Here is a 21,240-nt window from a genome sequence, read left to right as displayed (position 1 = left end):
TTGGTTTAGTCTGTGTTTTCTGGTTTAGTCTTGCACATTTACTTTATTAATTATTTAAGTAAATTTGTTGCTCCTTTATCTGTACTGCAGGAAAAATGTGTACTTCTTCCACCACTGGTTTCAAGACACGTCAAGTTACTGGATTGCCATTTTACGCCTTTAGGTGCCTTTTTACTTTTTGATTGGCCCTGCGGGCCGTCCAGAAAAACAACAACAAAAAAAATAACTAATGGTACGCTGGATGTTCAGTAGTAGCCCATGCCTAAGCAGCATGGTCCCCCGACATGCAACATGCATTTTTTTTTTTTTTCAACAGCACCCCAGTCATTTGCTGTGAAGTGTGTGTGGAGGTGGCAGGACAGGCCTTTTCCTTGTCCTTTAACAGTTGAAAAAAATGCATAGGGCATTGTGGTGACGTGGTGCTTACACTTGGCCTACTAGTGAACATTTAGCTATCCAATATTTTTACTTTTTTTCGCCCCAAGGGCCCTGCCAATTAGAAAAATTGGCACCTAAAGGGTTAAAAGACAGTTAAAGGCCTGGCCTACTACCTCCACACACACCTCACAGCAAATGACTGGGGTACTGTTTGGCATTTGATTTGTAAAATTTATCATTGGACTGTTTTTTTTTTTTTTTGGCCCTTCTTTAGGATGACTTGGAAGGTCCCCAGGAGGGAGCAGTAGCTCTGATGGCAGTGATTAATGACAAGGAGGATGAGATGCTGCAAGTTCCCTTTTCAAACCCAGCATATATCCATTGTTCTTGAACATATTGTTGTCATGTCACACACATCATGGGCTGATGCACTAATGAATTTGTTTGCATTGGTGTATGCACTGCATTTGAAGAACCTGGAGAAGGTTAGTGGCTTCTTTGAGTTCATTCAGGTAATTCTCCTTGACCTGGATGATGGTAGGAAGCAGCTCAAGTCTAAACTATTGGCCTTAAAAAATGAGCTGGAGTAAAGTTTTATGGTAAAATTGCATTGTAAAGCAGTTGTCTGAAGTTTCTAAATATCTGTTTATTGTAGTTCTGGTTAACAATTTTTCTATGCACATGTATTGTATCACCAGTTTTAATTTAGCACCACCAGAGAGGCAAGTCTGTTCTGATTTAAAATTATTAATCATTAAAGTTTTGTTATGCTTGTAAGGCATTACCAGTTTTGATACTGATTGATCTGAGTCCAAGAGCAGCGAGACTGTTCTGATTTCAGATAGTAACTTGACATTTTGTCAAAGCTTTAACACTGTTAAACTTTCATATGCATGAAATGTGTTACAGCTTTTGTCATTGATTAATTTGAGCCCTAGAGAGACACGTCTGTTTTATTGCATTTTGGATGTTGAGCAAACTGTCAAGTTATGACACACACTTTAAGTTTGTGCTTTGTTAGAAGTCATTGTTTAAGGCAGTGTTTTTACTCATACTCAGTTGTCAGAACTAGAATGTAATAATTTATGAGATGATAGTAAACTGAGTAGATACAACTCAAGGAGTAACAATTATGTACAAAAGAATTTAAGTTACTGGTATTTAATTCTCCACAGTTCATGTAAACATTTTGAATAAGTCTGTGGAACTGTAAAAAAAACAAGTACACTATACTTATTAGGTTTAAGTTAATTGAAATGAATGAAATAGTACTTTAAACTTAATTTAACCAAGTTTAATTAACAAGAAATAATTGAGTAAGAGTAACTTGAACAATTCAACTGTAGAAAATTAATTAAGTTAATAAACATAAATGGTTTAAGGTAATCGGTTACATCAAATGGTTTGAGTTCAACTAACTCATCAGGTTTTACAGTGCACCGCTACAAGTGGGCCCTGTTTTGGCTCTGCAGGCACCAGCTCCAGCTTCAGCACTATTAAATCCTTTGTTCATCCATTATAGCAAATAAATTTCCTTTCGTTCACTCATGTCTCATCCTTGCTCCCAGCATTTGAGTCCATCACCTGAACCGGTCCGGTCCCATCCCGACCTCAAACCTTAACACCAACACTAATATTATTAACACATTATAACCTCCAGCAATGGGCACATTCAAATCCTCCACTGTCAGGGTTTGAGGTTTTGTTTGGTTTTCTGTTTTATTTTGCTCTGTTAGTTATTTTTCCATTTCATTGGTTTTTGGTTCGTTTATCCTCCTGCTGGGTTTTTCTGCTTGGGTCTGTCTGTCTCTGTTTCTCTTGTCTCACTCTCTCTCTTGGTTCTTGGTGATGGGTGTTTCTCTCTCTCTCTCTGGCCACGCCCTGGTTCTGGTGCTTTCTTTGCACACCTGTTTCTGATTTGCTGAATACCACCTAGGGTTATATAAGCTCACTGGGTGTGTTTGTCTCTCACCAGTATGTCACACGTTGTGCCTTTATTCCAGCTTTGCCATTTGGCCTCACCAATGCTCCTGCAGTGTTCCAGAACTTGATGAACGACGCACTGCGTGAATTCTTAAACAAATTAATTTTCGTGTACCGAGATGACACTTTTTGCTAAAGCTTATAGTTAGGGCTGGATCAGGTGACCCTGAACCATCCCTTAGTTATGCTGCTATAGACTTAGACTGCTGGGGGGTTCCCATGATGCACTGAGTGTTTCTTTCTCTTTTTGCTCTGTATGCACCACTCTGCATTTAATCATTAGTGATTGATCTCTGCTCCCCTCCACAGCATGTCTTTTTCCTGGTTCTCTCCCTCAGCCCCAACCAGTCCCCCCCCCAGCAGTCTACGTCTATAGCAGCATAACTAAGGGATGGTTCAGGGTCACCTGATCCAGCCCTAACTATAAGCTTTAGCAAAAAGGACAGTTTTAAGCCTAATCTTAAAAGTAGAGAGGGTGTCTGTCTCCCTGATCTGAATTGGGATCTGGTTCCACAGGAGAGGAGCCTGAAAGCTGAAGGCTCTGCCTTCCATTCTACTCTTACAAACCCTAGGAACTACAAGTAAGCCTGCAGTCTGAGAGCGAAGCGCTCTATTGGGGTGATATGGTACTATGAGGTCCCTAAGATAAGATGGGACCTGATTATTCAAAACCTTATAAGTAAGAAGAAGAATTTTAAATTCTATTCTAGAATTAACAGGAAGCCAATGAAGAGAGGCCAATATGGGTGAGATATGCTCTCTCCTTCTAGTCCCCGTCAGTACTCTAGCTGCAGCATTTTGAATTAACTGAAGGCTTTTCAGGGAACTTTTAGGACAACCTGATAATAATGAATTACAATAGTCCAGCCTAGAGGAAATAAATGCATGAATTAGTTTTTCAGCATCACTCTGAGACAAGACCTTTCTGATTTTAGAGATATTGCGTAAATGCAAAAAGGCAGTCCTACATATTTGTTTAATATGCGCTTTGAATGACATATCCTGATCAAAAATGACTCCAAGATTTCTCACAGTATTACTAGAGGTCAGGGTAATGCCATCCAGAGTAAGGATCTGGTTAGACACCATGTTTCTAAGATTTGTGGGGCCAAGTACAATAACTTCAGTTTTATCTGAGTTTAAAAGCAGGAAATTAGAGGTCATCCATGTCTTTATGTCTGTAAGACAATCCTGCAGTTTAGCTAATTGGTGTGTGTCCTCTGGCTTCATGGATAGATAAAGCTGGGTATCAGCTGCGTAACAATGAAAATTTAAGCAATGCCCTCTAATAATACTGCCTAAGGGAAGCATGTATAAAGTGAATAAAATTGGTCCTAGCACAGAACCTTGTGGAACTCCATAATTAACCTTAGTCTGTGAAGAAGATTCCCCATTTACATGAACAAATTGTAATCTGTTAGAAAAATATGATTCAAACCACCGCAGCGCAGTGCCTTTAATACCTATGGCATGCTCTAATCTCTGTAATAAAATTTTATGGTCAACAGTATCAAAAGCAGCATTGAGGTCTAACAGAACAAGCACAGAGATGAGTCCACTGTCTGAGGCCATAAGAAGATCATTTGTAACCTTCACTAATGCTGTTTCTGTACTATGATGAATTCTAAACCCTGACTGAAACTCTTCAAATAGACCCTTCCTCTGCAGATGATCAGTTAGCTGTTTTACAACTACCCTTTCAAGAATTTTTGAGAGAAAAGGAAGGTTGGAGATTGGCCTATAATTAGCTAAGATAGCTGGGTCAAGTGATGGCTTTTTAAGTAATGGTTTAATTACTGCCACCTTAAAAGCCTGTGGTACATAGTCAACTAATAAGGATAGATTGATCATATTTAAGATCGAAGCATTAAGCAAAAGACTGCCACTCCCCGAGCCTGGTTCTGCTGGAGGTTTCTTCCTGTTAAAAGGGAGTTTTTCCTTCCCACTGTCACCAAGTGCTTGCTCACAGGGAGTCATTTTGACCGTTGGGGTTTTTCCGTAATTATTGTATGGCCTTGCCTTACAATATAAAGCGCCTTGGGACGACTGTTTGTTGTGATTTGGCGCTATATAAATAAAATTGATTTGATTTGATTTCTGCCCTCATTTGGGAAATTGAATCAAGGGTCCAATCCGCTGCTGACGGGGTTCCGGTGACCCCTGGTTGCCCCACCGGCAAACCTTTTGTCCCGGTCATGCTCAGGGGGGACATGATCAGGTGGGGACATGATAGTCACTTCTCTTGCCAGCCCGGGATAAAGAAAACCATTTTTTGTGATACAACAGAGATTTCCTATTACATTAGACTTTGTAAGCGGTCTTCCGCCCTCTAAGGGTAACACTGTAGTACTTACTGTGGTAGATAGACTGCCTACAATGGCATATTTTATTCCTCTGCCCAAACTCCTTTCTGCCAAGGAAACTGCCGAAGTTATACTCAAGTGTTTCGGTTACATGGTTTTTCCCAGGATATTATGTCTCACAGAGGGCATGAATTCGTGTCTAATTTTTGTAGGAAATTCTGCCATCTCCTCTGGGTTTCATCCACAAGCTAATTGGCAAACAGAATGGTTAAATCAGGAATTGGAAAAAATGCCAAACAGAATGGTTAAATCAGGAATTGGAAAAAAGTCTCCATATTCTAGCCTCCCATCAGCCAGCCACCTGGTCTGTTGAGTTACCCTGGATTGAATTAGTTTACAACCACCTGCCCTCTGTATCTACCGGTTATTTGCCTTTTTGTGTTGTTTATGGCCATCAGCCCTCTCTATTCCCTTCCTCAGATTTCAACTCCTCGGTTCCCTCGATTCTCCGTCTCATTCTCCGCTGCCGATGAACCTGGGAATGGGCCAAGAGAACACTAATTCACACCTCTCAAGCCTATAAGTCTGCTGCAGATCAGAAAAGATCATTCACTCCTTCATATGAGCCCGGCCAGGACGTTTGGCTCTCCACTCACCATCTCCAGTTAAAAGGACTCCCAGGTTTGTCAGTCTGTTCCTGGTATCTAAATTGATTAATCCTGTGTCTGTCCATCTCTGTCTCCAAGGTCCTTGCGTATTCATCCCACATTCCACACAAGTCATATCAAACCAGTCAGAAACAGCTCTTTGTGAACCATACATTTGCGTCCTGCAATTGCTGACCATCCAGCCTGATATCCACATTCTCAGTTTGTACTTTACTGCAAAGACAAGCAGTGATTGAAGGTGCTGCCATCTTCCACTTTTGATCCACATTGGACTCCACATTTAAGACTTCCTTAAGTGTGACAAGGCTTCATCTTTTGGCAAGATAGACTGAAGAAATTTTAACACTTTTTTAATGCCATGAGGAATTAAATTTTAGACCAACATCACAAAAAGGTAAAAGTACAGCCAAGTGTTGTTGGAAGATCTGCCTGCACTGGTGCAGGCAGATCTGAGCTGGAGAGTTGTTGTGGAAATGAGAGCAGAACCACAGCAGGACTGAGACCTGGCATTTGTTTTGGTGGTGATTTTGCAGTTCTGTGTTTCTCACACTGCATATGGGATTTCATTGAATCTGAATGAACTTGAAGCAGAGCAATCAACAACTTGATGGATGTGATCTGCTCATGGTGGCACACAATGACTTTGGAAGTCACCGCTCAGCTCCCAATACAAAATACCTGTGAGCACAACTCAGCAAACCACACACTGATACTCCCGCGAGCAGACAGCCTGTATTTTGAAAATTAACTGTGATTCCGAGTGGTATAAAATCTCATGTTACAGATCAGTTAAAAGATATGTTGCACACAATTCATGACAACTCAGATTTAGATTTAGAGGCCATGTGATGATATACCTGTTATAATTTGAGGACTTCTGTGACCTGTTTCTAAGCATATGGCAATCACAACAAACAGCTATGGTTGATTGCTGAAAACAAAGTAGTAATTTTTCTGAATATTTCAGGTAGTGTTTACATCAGTCTGAGAGAATGTCGCAGTGTGCTGATGAGTGGAACTGCTGTTAACAACAGAACAACAGATAAATTGCAAAGTTAAGGGTCCCTTCACATGAAGGAGGAATCACATGCCACTTGCAGACATGTCACCACAATGCTGGATGCCACCGCCAGGCACGTGTAACTGTGGGATTCCCCCACATTGTAATAATTAAAACACATACCACATTTACAAAGCGGTCACCAGCGGATCACTGTGCGCTGGACACGCCATGACAGCTGATGCGTTTATGACATGAGAGCTGGCTCTTCATGAGATGAGAGTGTCAGGTAATTCATGTAAAATATGAAAGAGAGAACAGTTATCCATGTCATTTCATTACATCTGCTACGAACCTATAAAATTGTTCATGGACTGGCACCTCCCTACCTCGCTGACCTAATTAAACCCTACGTTCCGCCCATTCTCAGGGTGCAGGACTACTTTGTGTCCCTAGGGTGAGTAAGAAGTCTGTGGGTCACAGAGCTTTCTCTTATCGTGCCCCTGTTCTGTGGAATGATCTCCCTGCATCAATAAAACAGTCTGGACTTTCAAGTCCATACTTAAGACGCACTTATTTTCCCTTTCGTATGGCTAGCATACTGACATATTTTTATGCTTTTTACTCTTTAGTGGCCGGCGATCACCTTAGTATTTCTTCTGTTTTTCTTGTTGTTTAATGCTGACAAATTATACTGTATTTGTTGTCTTTCTGATGCCTGATTCTGGCAGATGTGTTGCGGATGGGGGGGGGGGGGGGGGGGTGTAACTAAATAGCAGTAAAAATAACTAAAAATAAATTATTTGAGTTTGAATTTGAAGTTAGTCATGTTGTTTTTGACCGTGGTGAATGCCAATATTTCTTAACATGCTGGCACTTTTTTTTGATATTCTTTCCTTCTTTTTTCTTTCTTTTTCAAGCTTTTCGTGTAGTTCTGCTGTTTGCCTCTTGAGCTGATAAAAACCTGATTTGGGTGTAAAAGGTTTGGTCTTTTTCCCTCCTCCCTTCCCTGTTTCTCAAATGAAATTATGAATCATTTTTATGACAACACTGTTAACAACCAAAGTATTAAAATCACAACTGTGTCACAAGTTCACAACCCCATTACTTTCAAACACATATGTAACGGGGCTGAGTGTGACTGTGCTGTGATTTTTGCACAAAATGTCTGCTGCTCAGTGTAGCAAATACCAGAGAGATTTAGAATTAGCATATATTCTTGAAATAATGAAAAAAAATCATAAATTCTAGTTTCCTATCTATTTTTCATGTTATGGTGTTGAGTCATTGAGTTTGATGACCACAATATCACAAAGAAAATGAGTAAAATAAAGGAAAAGATGGGAGCAACTTGCCTGTCTCTGTTGTCCAGTTGTCCAAAAAACTTCAGTGATGTCACTTCCTGATGGACATGCTATTAGGGATCATACCATTGTGTTTACGGGGGTAGAATGATTCATGTGACGGGGTTTAGGGGTCTGGGCAGCTTTGCTTGAGCTGCTGCCCCCAACCCGACTCCGGATAAAGCGGAAGAAAATGGATGGATGGATGGATGAATGGATGGATAACAATTAATTAAAACAAAAAACATCACCAGCAAAATTTATTGACAAAATTTATTGATTTAAATTTATTAACAAATTAAAAAAAAAAATCTAACATTTTTATTTGGTATTTTCAAGGTATACGTTCATTGAGGCCATGACGGACATGACAAAATAAGTGGTGTCAACTAAAAAATGTTTTTATTTCTCATAAAAAAGATACAGTTTAGTTCATGTTTTTACAGTGTGTTAAAGGAAATATTGTTGTGTGGGCCGCTGAAGAGGAGGTACTGCTGGCCCACCACCACCAGATGGCGCCCTGCTTGAAGTGCGGGCTTCAAGCACGAGAGGGCGTCATAGCAACCGGGAGTGACAGCTGTTACTCGTCATCAGCACCAGCTGTCACTCATCCACATCACCACCACCTTAAAGGCCGGACTGCAACTCCACCTCCCCGCCGAGAAATCAGCTACCTTGGAGGTAATATTCTCTCCTGTATTTAACGCTGACTAATAGTCTGAACTTCTTTGCAGCCGTTTTCCTGTGGTGTTGCTTTATCTGTGGGATTGGCATTTGGTGTGATCAGCGACGGCTTCGCTTCACAACCCAACCAGATAAGTGGTTAGACAGGAGCTGCACGAGTGTGTGACTGGAGGTGGAGGTGCTCCCTCCCAAAAGAACACAGACTGTGGGATTACTGAGTGTGCGTACTCACACTCACCTGTGCTGTTTCTGTTCTCTGCCAGCAGTGCCAGGTCTGACAGCTGGAGACGGTGACCACCTGGGGATTCAGGACTTGGCGGCTCCGGTGTTCTTCAGATCCATTGGCGGTGAGGGCCGTGTGGGATCCGGCTCGGTTCTGGACGGGTGTCTCCTATCCTCAAGCCTGCCCACACGTCACCCAACGTGTAATTGACTGTAGTTCCAAACTTGTTGTTGTCTGTATTCCGTTGTGCACAATTTACAACATTAAATTGTTACTGTTGGCTTATCCATTGCCCGTTCTTTTACGCCCCCTGTTGTGGGTCCGTGTTCCTACACTTTCACAGCAAATATTTCAAAGTTTATGTCAAGCTGTTAAAATATAAATTTTGGTGACCCAATAGATGAAATACACCTCAAGAGATGAGAGGGACTCAAACTGTGCTATTTTTGTGGAATGACTCATATATGCTGTTCCAGGTCTGTATAGACAACCAAATGCCTAGTGTTCACATGTCCCCATTAGCTAGGTGGGCTCCAGATACAAATGTGGAAGCAATCAGCATCCAAGAACACAAAATAAGGCTCAAGGTAGAAGGTAATTTTCCACTGGTGACACTTATTCATGGGATGGAATATTTTGCCACCCGCTTGCCACACCACCTTGGTAAACTTTAGTCTAATGGCAAAAGTGCAGATCTGCATTCATGTTTGTTACAAATCTAATGCCATCAGCTTGCAGCAGGGGTCCCAGGACAGTGCAGACAGCCCGGTTAAGTTGTGCGAGCACGGCTCTCTAAAAGAGCCACCGTCTCTACCAGCATCATGCAGGATTCATGTAAAGTTTAAAGCAGTGTACTTTGTGCACCAGGAAATTCAAGAGTGTAGCCAAGCTAGCACGAGCTCACCGCTAATGAAAATGCTAATCTAACCATTCCTAAGATTCACACACCCCTGGCAAAAATTATGGAATCACCGGCCTCGGAGGATGTTCATTCAGTTGTTTAATTTTGTAGAAAAAAAGCTGATCACAGACATGACACAAAACTAAAGTCATTTGAAATGACAACTATTTTGTTGCACCACCTCTGGCTTTTATAACAGCTTGCAGTCAGCTTGAGTGACAAACAGTACTCTTCATCAATCTGGCTCCAACTTTCTCTGATTGCTGTTGCCAGATCAGCTTTGCAGGTTGGAGCCTTGTCATGGACCATTTTCTTCAACTTCCAAAGATTTTCAATAGGATTAAGATCCGGACTATTTGCAGGCCATGACATTGACCCTATGTGTCTTTTTGCAAGGAATGTTTTCACAGTTTTTGCTCTATGGCAAGATGCATTATCATCTTGAAAAATGATTTCATCATCCCCAAACATCCTTTCAATTGATGGGATAAGAAAAGTGTCCAAAATATAAACGTAAACTTGTGCATTTATTGATGATGTAATGACAGCCATCTCCCCAGTGCCTTTACCTGACATGCAGCCCCATATCATCAATGACTGTGGAAATTTACATGTTCTCTTCAGGCAGTCATCTTTATAAATCTCATTGGAACGGCACCAAACAAAAGTTCCAGCATCATCACCTTGCCCAATGCAGATTCGAGATTCATCACTGAATATGACTTTCATCCAGTCATCCACAGTCCACGATTGCTTTTCCTTAGCCCATTGTAACCTTGTTTTTTACTGTTTAGGTGTTAATGATGGCTTTCGTTTAGCTTTTCTATATATAAATCCCATTTCCTTTAGGCAGTTTCTTACAGTTCGGTCACAGACGTTGACTCCAGTTTCCTCCCATTCGTTCCTCATTTGTTTTGTTGTGCATTTTCGATTTTTGAGACATATTGCTTTAAGTTTTCTATCTTGATGCTTTGATGTCTTCCTTGGTCTACCAGTATGTTTGCCTTTAACAACCTTCCCATGTTGTTTGTATTTGGTCCAGAGTTTAGACACAGCTGACTGTGAACAACCAACATCTTTTGCAACATTGCGTGATGATTTACCCTCTTTTAAGAGTTTGATAATCCTCTCCTTTGTTTCAATTGACATATCTCGTGTTGGAGCCATGATTCATGTCAGTCCACTTGGTGCAACAGCTCTCCAAGGTGTGATCACTCCTTTTTAGATGCAGACTAATGAGCAGATCTGATTTGATGCAGGTGTTAGTTTTGGGGATGAAAATTTACAGGGTGATTCCATAATTTTTTCCTCAGAATTGAGTGATTCCATATTTTTTTTTCCCTCTGCTTGGTCTAAAAAAGTAACCATTACTGACTGCCACAATTTTTTTCCTGATTTCTTACAGTGTTTTTTTAAGCCAGAAAGTTGCCATGTGAAATGACTTTAGTTTTGTGTCATGTCTGTGATCTGCTTTTTTCTACAAAATTAAACAACTGAATGAACATCCTCCGAGGCCGGTGATTCTATAATTTTTGCCAGGGGTTCCAATTCACAGCAGTTACACTGAAAAACTATCAGAAGTATTAGACTGGTAGTAACAGTAGTAAAAGAAACAATAAAAAAGTCTCCCAAAATGTCAGCATTTTGGAGATAAACTGTCAGTTTGTCCATAATCATGTTGTAGTGCGGCTCTGCAGTGACAGACAAATCAAGAGCTGCAGTGAGATCAAGATGATATTCTTCTGTCAGCCAGACATTCAGATCTAATGTGGTCCGTGGAGGAGAAACGTTTTAGTCCTTCATCTTAGTCATTTTCCTAAGATTCTCTACAGCTGTACCTATTTACATCAACTTCAAATTCAATGTATTTCTTGAATCATTTCACATAATTGTAAGTTTCGTTGGGATTTGATTTTGTTATTTTATACCATTGGCCTCATCTAGCACCACAGGTAACATGATCCCAATTTCAGTCTATTACATTATGGGTGAGAGTTCCAGAAACAGGAGTTACTTCATGAAATTTATCAGCATTTTTGTTTCTGATTATTTTATTTTAGGTTTTACTTTTCATACATATTCATGAAATCCTTTGTGGGTACTTAATTGTTATTACAGTGGTCTCTCTCTTGTGGTCTCTTTATCACTGGAGTTACGTTCGGAAAATAAATCGCGATAAGCGAAATCCGTGAAGTAGTCAGCGATATTTTTTGTAATTATTATAGATGTTTTAAGGCTGTAAAACCCCTCACTACACACTTTATACACTTTTCTCAAACAGGCATTAATATTTTCTCACTTTTCTCTCCTGTGTAAACACTCTAGTTTTTCTTCTGGGTGAGAAGATTATAAACAGACACATGCAGAACTTTCCCTTCGCTCACTGCCTCCAGAGGTACAGATGCGGGACCCGCAAACAATCCAAGTCCTCTCTCGGTGGCCATGGAGCTCTGCGGCTGTGGTCAACATCCGCATCAAAACAGCGAGCGTAGTCTCTGGACCTGTTGCCAGGTTTAGTGCAGCTCCACACAGCAGACAGGATGGCGGTGTGAGTGGCCCGCTGCTGTGTTTACCGAGCCTGCAGACTCAGTAAGCGCATCAGAGGCAGTGAGAGCAATCGCGGTGATGCCGACCGGTGCCACGACTGGCCCGCCTGATAAGGACGCAGAACACAATGCGCTGTTAAAAAAAAAAAGCATGCAAAATTGCACTAAAAAAAAATCTGTGAAACTGCGAGGCCGCGAAAGGTGAACTGCGTTATAGCGAGGGACCACTGTATAATGGATCTATACAACGAACTTTGCATCTGCACTTAACGTCGTAATTACAGTTAAATTCAAATCAACCACTAGGAGCAGCAGGTAGCCAAGTTACTTTGTCATAAACTAAAAGCACTGTCAAAATTAAATATATATTCTGCATATACATATGTATATACAAGGTTGGGTAGGATTACTTTGAAAGAATACATGTGGATTACATGTATGTATGTACATACATTTGGATTACTTGTAATCTGATTACTTTTGGATTACATTTCAAAGGAATCCTACCCAACCTTGTGTATATACACACACAGAGAAAGTAAATGGTAAATGGATTGCATTAGTAATTGTGCAACAAGCCATATATTATAGATAGTTGGAATAAAAGGCTACCACAGAAGCCATTCAATCATATTAACCTTAACAGTTAGCAGGATGATATTTTCAACTCAGGTGAGCAGTTAAATCCATTATGAATCTGCTTTAACTGCTCACATTGGTCATGTTGTCAGTCATAGAGTGAAACTAACTTTATTATTTTTTAAATTAATAACAATCATAAAGCTTCTTCTTCCTTATTTTTTATCACAACCAGCTTTAGATGTGCATCCTGCCACATACTGCATACGAGTGTGTAGAATTATTCTATGTCAATACAATACAGAACATCAAATGATAAAATTATATGTGAAATAATCAAAACGTACAATAAATATTTTAAGACCTAGGAAACAAAACAAGTTTGATAGTTTTAACACAATCATAAAGCATTTTTAAAAGACAAAAAAGAGCTCTCTGTGGGTGCCGTCATCCACTGAGAGCCTAAAACCACCGCACTGATGCACTGATCCTCACGGTGCACTTAACAGTTTTTTAACATAAAAATGCTTGGAACCTCTGCTCATAATAATAACTGTTTTTATCATTTTAAATTCATGTATGTATTTATTCTAGTCCATGACTGAATCAAGATCAAGTAGAATTGTTTTCTATTTGGAGACAAGACTGAGTGAAAAATGTCTTTTCTTTTTAGTAGTGGGAGAACAGCTCAAAGATTTAGTTTTAAACCTGCTGTACACTCGCCCATACATATACTTTTAACAGCTTTTCTGTATTTCTACAAGTTTTAGATAAAATAATTGTGAATCAGAAAAACTCTGCTGTCTTCTCAGAAATACTTGTTGTGTACTGTGCGGTTACATACGCAACACCAACAGGAAGTATGAGAAGCAGGACACGGAGAATCCAGGTCAAACATTTACCATCGTCAGCATGTACAACAAATGCCTTCGACCCATTTAGTCTCTTCACAAACATATTGTCAGAGTGATCGATAACATCTGCTGCAGAGCAAGCCCCTTTGTTTCCACACAGAGAGCTGCCCTAACTACCAATTTTAATATGTTCACGTCAGCAAGGATGGATTTTTAATACTGAGCTGGCGGGTTGGTGGATCACAGCAGAGGGAGGTCCCTGCATCAATCATGTCCATGAGCTGGAAGCGAGCAAGCATGACAAACGACCGACCCGGCCTCTGCTTTCAGGACCCGAGTCTCTCACTACACAAGGAGGGGAGCCACTCGTCCACAGGGTGCAGCTCATTGTGGAGGGGAACCTCTTCCCTCTGTCTGCCTGTGGTTCACAGACCCAACCGCCACCACACACTCAGCGTGTGCACGCGTGTGCAGCAGCACGCGGGAGGAGCTGGTTTATAAAGGCCACCAATAAATGTGGCAGTCACACAGAATACAAATGTGAAAAGAGAGTTTCATCATCATCAAACACACAGACATATTCACAGTAGCACGGTCAGGCTGACATTTAAATGTGTGTTTTGTCTGTGAGACACAAACAGACAGCACCGTCTGCAACACTGCAGGCCGCAGGTCCATGTGGGAAACGCCAAATGTTTATCTATTTCTTTAGCACAAGTAACACCTTTCTACAATATTCCAGTAACCTGGTCCCTGTCTAAAGCCTGCCTGCCATTGTACATTTTTAGTCCCAGTTTGTCTCCCAATTCCAAAAATTAGGAAATGGGACCTGATTTATTAAAATAGCAGCCAACATATTTCCTTCTTGAATATTAAGCCAACTAGCCCTGCGTGTGGGTGAGTTTGATGACAGGAGTGTTTGTGTGTGTGACTAACTGGGTGAGCCTGCACATCCCACATAACACCTCCACGTTTATAGCCTCATGGGCTTTTCACTATTGGAAGCATCAGAGGCATCACGAATCAGTCTCAAAAGCATTATTTTCAATGAGACGCGCTGAAGCGCGCATTGCCGCATATTGACAGGCTGACGCAGTCAAAGTTGAACCTAATCCAACGTTTGCCGCTCTGAGCTGTGACGTAGCTTCACACTGTCCAATAGGAACGATGCGTTGGGCCAAAACATGGAAGACTAGTGGTAGAAACCAATGATCTTTACAAAAAAGATCAGTGCAGAAAACACTGATCTGTACAAAAAAGATCAGTGCAGAAACCACTGATCACTACAAAACAGATCAGTGCAGAAACCACTGATCTGTACAAAAAATATCAATCAATCAATCAACTTTTTTCTTGTATAGCGCCAAATCACAACAAACAGTTGCCCCAAGGCGCTCCACATTGCAAGGCAAGGCCATACAATAATTATGAAACACAGTCTACGTCTAAAGCAACATAACCAAGGGATGGTCCAGGGTCACCCGATCCAGCCCTAACTATAAGCCTTAGCGAAAAGGAAAGTTTTAAGCCTAATCTTAAAAGTAGAGAGGGTATCTGTCTCCCTGATCTGAATTGGGAGCTGGTTCCACAGGAGAGGAGCCTGAAAGCTGAAGGCTCTGCCTCCCATTCTACTCTTACAAACCCTAGGAACTACAAGTAAGCCCGCAGTCTGAGAGCGAAGCGCTCTAATGGGGTAATATGGTACTACGAGGTCCCTAAGATAAGATGGGACCTGATTATTCAAAACCTTATAAGTAAGAAGAAGAATTTTAAATTCTATTCTAGCATTAACAGGAAGCCAATGAAGGGAGGCCAACACGGGTGAGATATGCTCTCTCCTGCTAGTCCCCGTCAGTACTCTAGCTGCAGCATTCTGAACCAACTGAAGGCTTTTTAGGGAACTTTTAGGACAACCTGATAATAATGAATTACAATAGTCCAGCCTAGAGGAAACAAATGCATGAATTAGTTTTTCAGCATTACTCTGAGACAAGACCTTTCTGATTTTAGAGATATTGCGTAAATGCAAAAAGGCAGTCCTACATATTTGTTTAATATGCGCTTTGAATGACATATCCTGATCAAAAATAACTCCAAGATTTCTCACAGTATTACTAGAGATCAGGGAAATGCCATCCAGAGTAACGATCTGGTTAGACACCATGCTTCTAAGATTTGTGGGGCCAAGTACAATAACTTCAGTTTTATCTGAGTTTAAAAGCAGGAAATTGGAGGTCATCCATGTCTTTATGTCTGTAAGACAATCCTGCAGTTTAGCTAATTGGTGCGTATCCTCTGGCTTCATGGATAGATAAAGCTGGGTATCATCTGCGTAACAATGAAAATTTAAGCAATACCGTCTAATAATACTGCCCAAGGGAAGCATGTATAAAGTGAATAAAATTGGTCCTAGCACACTGATATTAATTAATATCAGTTCAGAAACCACTGATCTGTACAAAACAGATCAGTGCAGAAACCACTGATCTGTTCAAAAAAGATTAGTGCAGAAACCACTGATCTGTACAAAAAGATCAGTGCAGAAATCACTGATCTGTACAAAAAGATCAATGCAGAAATCACTGATCTGCACAAAAAGATCAGTGCAGAAATCACTGATCTGTACAAAAAAGATCGGTGCAGAAACCACTGATCTGTACAAAAGATCAATGCAGAAACCACTGATCTGTACAAAAAAGATTGGTGCAGAAACCACTGATCTGTACAAAAAAGATCAGTGCAGAAACCACTGATCTGTACAAAAAAGATCAGTGCAGAAATCACTGATCTGTACAAAAAGCTCAGTGCAGAAACCACTGATCTGTACAAAAAAGGTCGGTGCAGAAACTACTGATCTGTACAACACAGACCAGTGCAGAAACCACTGATCTGTAAAAAAAAGATTGGTGCAGAAACCACTGATCTCAACAAAACAGACCGGTGCAGAAATCACTGATTTCTACAAAACAGGCTGGTGCAGAAACTACTGATCTGTACAAAACAGACCAGTGCAGAAACCACTGATCTGTACAAAAAGATCAGTGCAGAAACCACTGATCTGTACAAAACAGACCAGTGCAGAAACCACTGATCTGTACAAAAAAGATCAGTGCAGAAACCACTGATCTGTACAAAAAAGATCAGTGCAGAAACCACTGATCTCTCCAAAACAGATCGGTGCAGAAACCACTGATCTGTACAAAACAGACCAGTGCAGAAACCACGGATCTGTACAAAAGATCGGTGCAGAAATCACTGATCTGTCCAAGAAAGATCGGTGCAGAAACCACTGATCTGTACAAAAGATCAATGCAGAAACCACTGATCTGTACAAAACAATCGGTGCAGAAACCACTGATCTGTACAAAAAAGATCAGTGCAGAAATCACTGATCTGTACAAAAAGCTCAGTGCATAAACCACTGATCTGTACAAAAAAGATTGGTGCAGAAACTACTGATCTGTACAACACAGACCAGTGCAGAAACCACTGATCTGTACAAAAAAGATCGGTGCAGAAACCACTGATCTGTACAAAACAGACCAATGCAGAAACCACTGATCTGTACAAAAAAGATCAGTGCAGAAATCACAGAAATCTATTTAAGCATAAAAATTCAAAAAGAAAAAATAATATAGCACCTTCAACTGCACCACAGACTAAAACAGTTAAATGTGGTCTATTAAACATTAGGTCTCTCTCTTCTAAGTCCCTGTTGGTAAATGATATAATAATTGAGAGCTCTATTGAGCTGAGTATTCCATTAACTTTAACTAGTAATGACTTCATGACTTTCTTTGCTAACAAAATTTTAACTATTAGAGAAAAAATTACTCATAACCATCCCAAAGACGTATCGTTATCTTTGGCTGCTTTCAGTGATGCCGGTATTTGGTTAGACTCTTTCTCTCAGATTGTTCTGTCTGAGTTATTTTCATTAGTTACTTCATCCAAACCATCAACATGTCTATTAGACCCATTCCTACCAGGCTGCTCAAGGAAGCCCTACCATTATTTAATGCTTCGATCTTAAATATGATCAATCTATCTTTATTAGTTGGCTATGTACCACAGGCTTTTAAGGTGGCAGTAATTAAACCATTACTTAAAAAGCCATTACTTGTCCCAGCTATCTTAGCTAATTATAGGCCAATCTCCAACCTTCCTTTTCTCTCAAAAATTCTTGAAAGGGTAGTTGTAAAACAGCTAACTGATCATCTGCAGAGGAATGGTCTATTTGAAGAGTTTGTCAGGTTTTAGAATTCATCATAGTACAGAAACAGCATTAGTGAAGGTTACAAATGATCTTCTTATGGCCTCAGACAGTGGACTCATCTCTGTGCTTGTTCTGTTAGACCTCAGTGCTGCTTTTGATACTGTTGACCATAAAAGTTTATTACAGAGATTAGAGCATGCGATAGGTATTAAAGGCACTGCGCTGCGGTGGTTTGAATCATATTTGTCTAATAGATTACAATTTGTTCATGTAAATGGGGAATCTTCTTCACAGACTAAGTTTAATTATGGAGTTCCACAAGGTTCTGTGCTAGGACCAATTTTATTCACTTTATACATGCTTCCCTTAGGCAGTATTATTAGATGGTATTGCTTAAATTTTCATTGTTACGCAGATGATACCCAGCTTTATCTATCCATGAAGCCAGAGGACACACACCAATTAGCAAAACTGCAGGATTGTCTTACAGACATAAAGACATGGATGACCTCTAATTTCCTGCTTTTAAACTCAGATAAAACTGAAGTTATTGTACTTGGCCCCGCAAATCTTAGAAACATGGTGTCTAACCAGATCCTTACTCTGGATGGCATTACCCTGACCTCTAGTAATACTGTGAGAAATCTTGGAGTCATTTTTGATCAGGATATGTCATTCAAAGCGCATATTAAACAAATATGTAGGACTGCTTTTTTGCATTTACGCAATATCTCTAAAATTAGAAAGGTCTTGTCTCAGAGTGATGCTGAAAAACTAATTCATGCATTTATTTCCTCTAGGCTGGACTATTGTAATTCATTATTATCAGGTTGTCCTAAAAGTTCCCTGAAAAGCCTTCAGTTAATTCAAAATGCTGCAGCTAGAGTACTGACGGGGACTAGAAGGAGAGAGCATATCTCACCCATATTGGCCTCTCTTCATTGGCTTCCTGTTAATTCTAGAATAGAATTTAAAATTCTTCTTCTTACTTATAAGGTTTTGAATAATCAGGTCCCATCTTATCTTAGGGACCTCATAGTACCATATCACCCCAATAGAGCGCTTCGCTCTCAGACTGCAGGCTTACTTGTAGTTCCTAGGGTTTGTAAGAGTAGAATGGAAGGCAGAGCCTTCAGCTTTCAGGCTCCTCTCCTGTGGAACCAGCTCCCAATTCAGATCAGGGAGACAGACACCCTCTCTACTTTTAAGATTAGGCTTAAAACTTTCCTTTTTGCTAAAGCTTATAGTTAGGGCTGGATCAGGTGACCCTGAACCATCCCTTAGTTATGCTGCTATAGACTTAGACTGCTGGGGGGTTCCCATGATGCACTGTTTCTTTCTCTTTTTGCTCTGTATGCACCACTCTGCATTTAATCATTAGTGATCGATCTCTGCTCCCCTCCACAGCATGTCTTTTTCCTGGTTCTCTCCCTCAGCCCCAACCAGTCCCAGCAGAAGACTGCCCCTCCCTGAGCCTGGTTCTGCTGGAGGTTTCTTCCTGTTAAAAGGGAGTTTTTCCTTCCCACTGTAGCCAAGTGCTTTCTCACAGGGGGTCGTTTTGACCGTTGGGTTTTACATAATTATTGTATGGCCTTGCCTTACAATATAAAGCACCTTGGGGCAACTGTTTGTTGTGATTTGGCGCTATATAAAAAAAAAATTGATTGATTGATTGATTGACTGATCTGTACAAAAAGATCAGTGCAGAAATCACTGATCTGTACAAAAAAGATCAGTGTAGAAACCACTGATCTGTAAAAAAAGATCAGTGCAGAAATCACTGATCTGTACAAAAAAGATCGTTGCAGAAACCACTGATCTGTTCAAAAAAGATCAGTGCAGAAACCACTGATGTGTACAAAAAAGATCGGTGCAGAAATCACTGATCTGTACAAAACAGACCGGTGCAGAAACCACTGATCTGTACAAAAAAGACCGGTGCAGAAACCACTGATCTGTACAAAACAGATCGGTGCAGAAACCACTGATCTGTACAAAACAGACCGGTGCAGAAACCACTGATCTGTATAAAAAAGATCAGTGAAGAAACTTCTGATCTCTACAAAAAAGATCAGTGCAGAAACCACTGATCTGTACAAAAAAGATCAGTGCAGAAACCACTGATCTCAACAAAACAGACCAGTGCAGAAATCAGTGATTTCTACAAAACAGACTGGTGCAGAAACTATTGATCTGTACAAAACAGATCAAATCAAATCAATTTTATTTATATAGCGCCAAATCACAACAAACAGTTGCCCCAAGGCGCTTTATATTGTAAGGCAAAAGCCATACAATAATTACAGAAAAACCCAACGGTCAAAACGACCCCCTGTGAGCAAGCACTTGGCGACAGTGGGAAGGAAAAACTCCCTTTTAACTGGAAGAAACCTCCAGCAGAACCAGGCTCAGGGAGGGGCAGTCTTCTGCTGGGACTGGTTGGGGCTGAGGGGAGAGAATCAGGAAAAAGACATGCTGTGGAAGAGAGCAGAGATCAGTCACTAATGATTAAATGCAGAGTGATGCATACAGAGCAAAAAGAGAAAGAAACACTCAGTGCATCGTGGGAACCACCCAGCAGTCTAAGGGCCTTGTCCCACTGGTGTTTATGAGGATTTGCGCATAAAATGAGGAGACAAAAGCTGAGCGTCCGCAACAGAGGTGGGCGGAAATGACAAATGTCCCAGGGTGGATCAGCGAATATATGAGGAAGAACAGGAAACAGAAGCGAAGGCGACCGCGGAGGCGCCCCCATGAGGGGCACAGCGGCCGTGATGCACTCGCTTCATCCGTGCCCACTCTGCATGCGCGACATACCATTTGTGACAGTGATGTGCCATGCTGGGCACGCGTCATATCTGTTTTGCACGTTGTGGCGGCCGACTCATACAGGAATGTTACACGGTTAGTGCGGTTGATTGGCGGATGTGGGCCACTTTTGTGCGCATTCCTTCCGCAAATCCTCCTACACGCCAGTGGGACAGGGCCCTAAGTCAACAGCAGCATAACTAAGGGATGGTTCAGGGTCACATGATCATGATTATGACATGGTGCATAAATGATGTTCTCTCGTCTGTGCAAAACGGGAGCTTGGTGCTCCATTTCTGAAGCTTCTCAAAAAAAAAAAAAAAAAAAAAAAACAGCACAATGGAAATGATGTAACTCATTTGTTGTGAATAGAGCTGTGTTTTAAATTCAACTCTCTCTCTCTCTCTCTGTCTCTCTGTCTGTTTCTCTCTCTCTCTGTTTCTCTCTCTCTCTCTGTCTCTCTCTGTCCCTCTCTGTTTATCTCTCTGTCTCTCTCTATTTCTCTCTCTCTCTGTTTCTCTCTCTCTCTCTCTGTTTTCTCTCTCTCTCTGTGTGTTTCTCTCTCTCTGTCTCTCTCTGTCTCCCTCTCTGTTTCTCTCTCTGTTTCTCTCTCTCTCTCTCTGTCTCTTCTCTCTCTGTCTCTCTCTCTCTCTCTGTCTCCTCTCTCTCTCTCTCTCTCTGTCTCTCTCTCTCTCTGTGTCTCTCTCTCTCTCTGTGTGTTGTGTTTCTCTCTGTTTCTCCTCTCTGTTTTCTC

Source organism: Thalassophryne amazonica, chromosome 11 (genome assembly GCF_902500255.1).
Source record: "Thalassophryne amazonica chromosome 11, fThaAma1.1, whole genome shotgun sequence".
NCBI classification, from domain to species: domain Eukaryota; kingdom Metazoa; phylum Chordata; class Actinopteri; order Batrachoidiformes; family Batrachoididae; genus Thalassophryne; species Thalassophryne amazonica.
This window is presented reverse-complemented; position numbering follows the sequence as displayed.